An 8,541-nucleotide genomic window follows, 5' to 3' on the forward strand; every position below is an offset into this window, starting at 1 on the left:
AAGGAATGGAAAAATATATTCCAAGCAAACAAACATGAAAAAAAAAAAAGCTGGAGAAGCAATACTTATGTCAGACAAAATAGACTTCAAAACAAAGGCCACTAAAAGAGACAAAGGTCATTGCATAGTACTTAAGGGAATAGTCCATCAACAAGACATAACCTTTGTAAACATATATGCACCCAACATAGTAACACCTAAATATATCAGGAAAATCTTGAAGGACTTCAAAATATATAGACAGTAACACACTTATCCTAAAAAATTTTAACACCCCACTGTTCATAATGACCAGATCTTCAGAGCAAAACAATCAACAAGGACACTGTGGCATTGAACAATATTCTAGGTCAAATGGACTTAATTGATATATACAGAACCTTCCACCCCAAAGAAGCAAAATACAAATTCTTTTCAAATGTACATGGAACATTTTCAAAGGTAGACTGCATGGTAGGACACAAAATAAGGCTCAACAAGTTTTAAAAAATTGAAATTATATCAAGTATCTTACAGATCACAATGGATTGAAACTAGAAACCAACCTCAAGGGAAATACTCAAAAACACTCAAATTCATGGAGACTGAATAACATACTATTAAATAATGAATGGGTTAACAATGAGATCAGGGAAGAAGTCAAAAGTTTTCTGGAAACAAATGAAAAGGAACACACAACAGCCCAAAACCTATGGAATACAACAGAGACAGTATGGAGAGAGAAGTTTGTAGCAATACAAGCCCACCTAAAAAAACATAAAAACATTTCAAAAAAACAACCCAACCCTCCATCTACAAGAACTGCGGGGGGGTGGGGAGGGAAGCTTAGAGTGAGTAAAAGGAAGGAAATAATCAAGATCAGTGCAGAATTAAATGACATAGAGACTAAAAAAAAAAATTTCAAAGGATCAATAAATCCAGGAGCTGGTTCTTTGAAAAGACAAACAAAATTAATAAGCCTTTCACCAGACTCATCAAGAAAAGAGGAGAGAGGACCCCAAAAATAAAGCACAAATGAAAAGGGAGAAGAAACAACCAATGCCACAGAAATACAAAGGATTACAAGAAATTACTATGGACAATTATATGCCGAGAACAATTTCTAGGAATTTATTTGCTTCTGGGTGAAGCAGATAAATTCCTAAAAATATAAGTCTTCCATTTATTGCAAAGGTTATTTACTGCATTGAATCAAGATGAAATACGAAGCCTGAATAAACTAATTACAACTAGTGAGGTTGAAGCAATAATCAAAAAGCTTCCACACAAAAGTCCTGGACCACATGGCTTCATAGGGAATTTTACCAAACATTTGGAGAAGAACTAACTCCTGTCCTTATTAAACTATTCCAAAAATCATTCAAGAAGAGGGAAGCCTCCAAAACTTTTCTTAGAGACCAGTATTATTCTAATTCCAAAACCAAGTAAAGGCACAACAAAGGGAGAAAACTATAGGTCAATATCTCTGATGAATATAGATGCTAAAATCCTCAATGAAATATTAGCTATCTGGATCCAGCAATACATTAAAAAGATTATACACCATGATCAAGTGGGATTCATCCCAGAAATGTAAGGATGGTACAATATTCACAAATCAATAAACATAATACACCACATAAACAAAATGAAAGACACAATCACATAATCCCATCAACAGATGTTAAAAAAGCATTTGATGGAATCCAGCACTCATTTATGACAAAAACATTCAGCAAAATGGGAACAGAGGAAGCATATCTCAACATCGTAAAGACCTTATATGAGAAATCTATAGCTAACATTATACTCAATAGACAAAAACTAAAAGCTTTCCACTTAAGATCAGGAATGACACAAGAGTGTCCGTTTTCACCACTTTTATTCAACATAGTAAAGGAAATTCTAGCCACAGTGATCGGGCAAGACAAAGAAACAAAAGGCACTCAAATTGGAAAAGAGGAAGTAAAACTTTCTCTGTGAAAAGGAACAAAAGGCACTCATTAATTACAGATGATTTGATAGGGTACATACAAAACCCAATTGTGACCACCAAAAAACTACTCAAACTAAAGGTGAATTTGGCAAAATAGTGGGATACAAAGTCAATATTCAGAAATCAAAGTCATTTTGGTACACCAACAATGAGCTATCAGAAACAGAAACTAGGAGAGAAATCCCATCTACTATAGCAACAAGAAAAATAAAGTACCTAGGGGCCCTGGCTGGTGTAGCTCAGTGGATTGAGCACGGGCCTGCGAACCAGAGGATCGTGGTTCGATTCCCAGTCAGGGCACATGCCTGGGTTGCAGGCCGGTTCCCTGCAGGCCAACTCCCAGCAGGGGACGCACAAAAGGCAACCATACATTGATGTTTCTCTCCCTCTCTCCTTCCCCTCTAAAGATAAATAAATAAATAAATAAAATAAAAAATAAAGTACCTAGGAATAAGCCAAAGAGATAGAAGACCCATACTCAGAGAACTACAGAATACTGAATAAAGAAATTAAGAAAGACACAAACAAATGGAAGAATATACCATGTGCATGTACTGGAGAATTAACATCATCAAAATGTGCATACTACCCAAAGCAATCTATAGATTTAACACAATCCCTATTAAAATACCAATGGCATATTTCACAGATCTAGAACAAATATTTCAAAACTTTATATGGAACAAAAAATGACCCTGAATAGCCACAGCAATCTTGAGAAAGAAGAAAGAAGGAGGGATATCAAACTATATTACAAGGCCACTATAATCAAAACAGACTGGTACTGGCATGAGAACAGACACATAGATCAATGGAACACAATAGAGTCCAGAAATAAACCCATGTCTCTATGGTCAATTAATATTTGACAAAGGAAGCAAGAGCATAGAATGGAGTAAATAACCTTTGCAATAAATGGTGTTGAGAGAACTGGATTGGGACATGCAAAAAAAAATGAAACTAGATCACCAATTTACACATTACACCAGAATAAACTCAAGATGGATAAAAGACTTAAATATAAGTCATGACATCATAAAAGTCCTAGAGGAAAACATAGGCAGGAAATTTTCAGATATCACACACAGCTATAGTTTGCCAATATATCTCCTAGGGCAAGGGAAATAAAGGGAAAAATAAACAAATGGGACTACATCAAATTAAGAAGTTTTGCATGGCTAAAGAACTATCATCAAAATGAAAAGGGAACCAACCTTATGGGAAAACATATTTGCCACTGATACACTGGGCAAGGATTTGATCTCCAAAATATATAAAGAACTCATATGACTCAACACCAGTATGACAAACAATCCAATTAAAAAACGGACTGAGGACCCGAACAGACCCTTCTCCAAGAAGTATGTACAAAGGGCCCAGAGACATATGAAAAGATGCTCAGCATCACTAGCCATCAGAGAGATGCAAATTGAAAACCACAATGAGATACCACTTCACACGGGTCAGAATGGCCATCATGAATAAGTCAACAAACAACAAGTGCTGGCAGGAATGTGGAGAAAAGGGAACCCTAGTGCACTGTTGGTGGCAATGCAAACTGGTACAGCCACAATACCATACACTTTGGAAAACAGTATGGAATTTCCTCAAAAAAACTGAAAATGGAACTCCCTTTTGACCTGGCAATCTCACTGCTGGGATTATACCCTAAGAATCCTGAAACACCAATTCAAAAGGACCTATGCACCCCAATGTCCACAGTAGTGTTATTTACAATAGGCAAGTGCTGGAAACAGCCTAAGTGCCCACCAGTAAATGAGTGGATCACAAAACTGGTATGTTTACACAATGGAATACTATGCAGCAGAATGGATGGAACTGGAGAATATTATGCTAAGTGAAATAAGCCAGGCAGTGAAAGACAAATGCCATATGAGCTCATCTATAAGAGGACACTAATGAACAAAACAAACAAAAACAAGCTAAAGAGAACCAGAGGCATAGAAACAAAGAACAGACTGACAGCAACCAGAGGAGATGGTGGAGGGGATAAGGATGGAAAGAGAGGAAGGGACAAGTCAAGGAACATGTAGGAATGACCCGTGGACGTGGACAACAGGGTGGGAATGACTGTGGGAGTGGGGGCAGGGGGGCTTGGCTGAAGAAAGCAAAGGGGGAAAGATTAGGACAACTGTAGTAGAACAATAAAACCTTTAATAAAAGAAAAAGAAATTAAATGTCACAAGGTTATGTCCCTTGCCCAAGGTCACATAGCTGGAAAGCTGCAAATCTGAGATAATGTTGGTAAAATCACAGGGAGAGGTAGGGGGAAAAGGGGAAAAAGGAAGAAGTCCATCCCCAAAAGAGCCACTTTACCCAAGATAGGGTTGAACCTCCTGATGTTGCTAAGAAAGAAGGCAGGCAGGCACACTCTGCTTTCCAATTCCTAGAGATAGCGATGGGATCACCCTGAGAAAAAAGAAAGGAACTTCCCTTTTTCTTTCTCTCTTAAATATCCCCCAGCCTACATCAGCCAGCCAAACTTCTTGGTTGCGAGATTTATTTTGTTATCTGTTTTCTGGTCCATAGAATTTAGCATGTCATTTTTTATTAGTCTTTTCTTTCTCCTTTGTTCTGAAAAAGTTTCAGGGAAGAGTAAATCTAGCCTCTTTATAATCCTCCGCGAATCTCTCAGACTTTGTTTTCATACTTTGGGATAATAAAATCAGTTGCTATACATTAAGCTGCATTAACATAGCTGTCAGGCAAGCATGGTGTGTATACACTATTTCAGGAAGCTACAGGCTGTCCCAGACCCTGTTATCTGTACAATCTCCTGCAATAATTCCACCACTGGAGACTCATTCTTTTAGCTATTTAAAACCCATCTATAAAATCAGATGATCCTTGGGGAAGTGACAGAGATCTAATACCCACTAATTCTTAATCTTTTAGTTTGAGAATGTTGCGAGGAGGGAGGAAGGCTATGGAACCTTTTCCTGGAAAAATACAGACGCGTGCAAAATCCTACACAACCCTTGGATCCAGAGAGAGAACATGTTTGAATTGTTACCAGCTGATAGCTAAGGCAGTGGGTTGAGAAAAGGGATGATCTCACCATGGCAAGAATTGAGGCCCTGCAGAGACAAATGCCACTAAGTTTGAGACAGAGGTGGGAGGAAACCAGAGCTTAAGGAACAAGGAGGGCAAGAAAATGGGGAAGATGAACTTAGTTTGTTGAAAGATAATCCTGAAGTGAGAAGAAGGAAGCAGTTATGAGAATCCAGAGACAGAGTTGAAAGGGAAGGGCTGTCAGATGAAATTGTGACCTCTAATCAAGAGATGCAGTTGATCTTAATTGAACCTGCATTGGGGGGAACAAAGAAAATAAATATCTTTGCCACATTCCCCCTTCCTTCTAATGTTATTGTTCCCATTTTACATATGAGCAAGATGAGGCTCAAAGAGACGACATCAATTGTCCAAGGCCACACAGCTAGGAAATGGAAGAGCTAAGATTTGAACCCAGTTCTTTTTCTTCCCAAGGTAGCCTGGGCCCTTGACTACCCCTCAGGCTAGCCAAAAAGAGCCTAGGATGGATGTCTCCCCTGAAAACTGGATAGCTCTTGTCTGTTGAGCTCCAGTCAAGGCCAGTTTGCAAAATTTAGCTAATAGTGCCTTAGGAGACTGAAGTGTTGTGCTACCAAAAGGACTGCAGAACTAGCTCTTGCAAAGAAAATTGACCAAAGAGGTAATGTACATGAAGAAGAGGGTAGTCCCATTTCTTCCAGGGCAGCTGGCCTCCATACCAGGCCAGTTGAAAGCCACATCTTGATACGGCACAGGTTTCTGCAACCCAGGAACAGAATGCAGGAGGTCCATGCCCCAAACTCCAGCAAGACTCTGTCATCATTAGATTCTTATTTCCTCTCCCAGGAGGCTGCAGAAAGGTCAGCTGGGCATGAATGGTATAGCTAGTGAGAATGGTGCCCACTGCTCAGCCCTCGCTTTTCCTCCCCTGCCTCTATCATCCAAAAACCAAGCACAGGAGACTGCTTGTGTTCCTAGCCCAGCATCCTAGCCAGGGTTGCTGAGCTGTTCATCACATATCTTTGAGCCCAGCGGATTCTTTTCCACACAAGAATGTAGTGTCCCACTTCCTGAACAGAATAGCAATGACCAGGTCCCATCACCCACGCTCCCTCCAGGGGAAGCTGGAAGACCAGATATGTGGCTGTCGAATAGTCTAGAGTCTGGAACACGGGGCAGGTTCCTCCTCCTCGGTAAGAAGCTCTGGGGGGGGGGGGGAGGACAGCAAAGAAAGGAATGTTTTTTCTCTATTTTCTCTCTTTTCTTCCTTCACCTTCCTCCTTTCATCATTTTCTCCTCCCCGTTTCTTCACTCTTACTCTTTTTTTAAATGACTATTTTTTCAATTACAGTTTACATTTGATATTGTTCTGTAAAAGTTTCAGGTGTACGGCATAGTGATTAGACAATCATGTACTTTAGAGAGTACATACAGAGTACCCACCTGGCACACCATACAGTTATTACAGTACTCCTGACTATATTCCCTGTGCTGTGCTTTACATCCCCGTGACTGGGCTGTCACTACCAATTTGTACTTCTTAATCCCTTCGCCTTTTGCACCCAGCCCTCTAACACCCTCCTCTCTGTCCACTGTCAGTCTGTTCTCTGTATCTCTGTATTCTGTTTTGTTTATTTTGTTCTTTTTTAATTTGTCCCGGTACTTGAGGATGGAACCAGTGGACAAGAAACCATCAGCACCAAAGACATGACACCGAGGGGTCAGGAGCCCCTTCCCTCTGCCCCTGTACATTCCAGGAACTGGTGCTTCATGCCCAACCGCCTCCAAGAAAAGAAGAATTGCTTATTTTATTCTTAAGATTCTACATAGATACATCTATAAGTGAAATCATATGGTATTTGTCTTTCTCCATCTGGCTTAGTTCACTTAACATAATACCCTCTAGGTCCATTCGTGCTGTCACAAAAGGTAAGATTTATTTATTTTTTACAGCCCAGTAGTATCCCACTGTGTGTATTACCATAGCTTTTCTATCCACTCTCCTACTGATGGGCACTTCAGTTGCTTCTCTCCCTTGGCTATTGTACATAATGTTGCAATGAACATGGGGGTGCATATATTCCTTTTGGTTAGTGTTTTGGGGGGTTTTTGACATACAGTATTCCCAGCAGTGGAATCACTGGGTCATAGGCAGTTCCATTTTTAATTTTTTGAGGTATGTCCATACCGCTTCCCACAGTAGCTACACCAATCTGCATTCCCGCCCACAGTGAAGTTGGGTTCCCTTTTCTCCATATCCTTGCCAACACTTGTTGTTTGTTGATTTATTGTTAATCACTGTTACAACAAGTGTGAAGTGGTATCTCATTGTGGTTTTGATTTACATTTCTCCGATGATTAGTGATGTTGAACATTTTTTCATATGTCTATTGGCCATGTGTATGTCTTCCTTGGAGAACTGTCTATTCTGGTCTTCTGCCCACCTTTTAATTGAGTTATTTATTCTCTCTTGTCCCCTTTTGTAGATCATTCTCTCCCTCGCTTCTCTGTTTTTTGTGTATACATACACACACACACACCATCTTCATAACCCAGGATAAGGCATCAACCAGGCCATACCATGCTACAGAGTAGAGACGAGGGCCAGCAGGCTCCTTAGAGCTTGAGCCCAAGCAGGTTGCTATGGGCCTCCATAGGCACCAGGCTCCTCCATTCCTGAGGGCAGCTCTGTCAAGAGCTGAAGCACCAGAAGAAAGGCTTTGGAGAGATAGGCACCCTCCTCTCCCAGTCCCCTCGGCCCGCTCCTGCCCACCTCTGCCCTCCAGCTATTCTGGAGGCCTGGATGAGGGGGAGAACTTGTGGGCCACACTCAGAAGGCAGGGATCCTCCACAGAGACTATGCACATGGCATTGGAGGTGAGGGACCACAGAGCCAAGATGTCAAAACTTCCCTGGCCTCTGCCTGGTGACTGAGATCTCACTCTCCCTGGCTCTCTTTAAAGATCTGGAGATATGGCCAGGGCCTGATATTCTCCAGAGGGCTGCAGATGAAAAACTTACGTGTGGAGAAATTGCATAGCATTCCTGTGTAATTTAACTTACAGTTAACTTGTGGAAGGTAGGAATTATCAGATCACTCCCTTCCACCAAGCCCACCATGCCAGCCACGCCCACCACCCCTCATCCTCCTTCCACTCTGCCACAGAACTGAGCCTTCTCTGCCTTCTGTGTTTTGTTGGGAACACAAAGGTGAGGAATGAGCTGTTGGTCCCGTGCAGCCATCTCTCAGATGTGTTCTTGAAGGGCTGGCTTCTCTTCTGGCACAATTGCTGTGGCATGAAAAAAAGATGTCGTTGGGGAGACACCTATGGAAAATGAAAGAGAGAGCCCACAGATCTGAGTCAATCCAGAAATCACCACTGGTATTTACCCGTCCAAACACCCTGGGGGGAGGGAACTTGGGAAAATAGTGTCATACAATTGTTTGTCTCCTTCTGGCAGTTCTAATAGCAGACTGCACAGGACACATCTAAATGTCCAGAAGAGCCACCCTC

General features: G+C 41.1%; 1 non-coding gene across 1 annotated transcript; it reads right to left on the minus strand.

The window, feature by feature from the left end:
- Window positions 1–6,675: 6,675 nt before the first annotated feature.
- LOC119002951 (small nucleolar RNA SNORA57) lies at window positions 6,676–6,823 on the minus strand. The gene has a single exon (XR_005069844.1). It is a non-coding gene; the product is annotated as a small nucleolar RNA SNORA57 (small nucleolar RNA).
- Between the last annotated feature and the right edge of the window lie 1,718 nt (window positions 6,824–8,541).

This window comes from Sturnira hondurensis, unplaced genomic scaffold (assembly GCF_014824575.4).
Source record: "Sturnira hondurensis isolate 20B ecotype Veracruz unplaced genomic scaffold, ASM1482457v3 Scaffold0018337, whole genome shotgun sequence".
NCBI classification, from domain to species: domain Eukaryota; kingdom Metazoa; phylum Chordata; class Mammalia; order Chiroptera; family Phyllostomidae; genus Sturnira; species Sturnira hondurensis.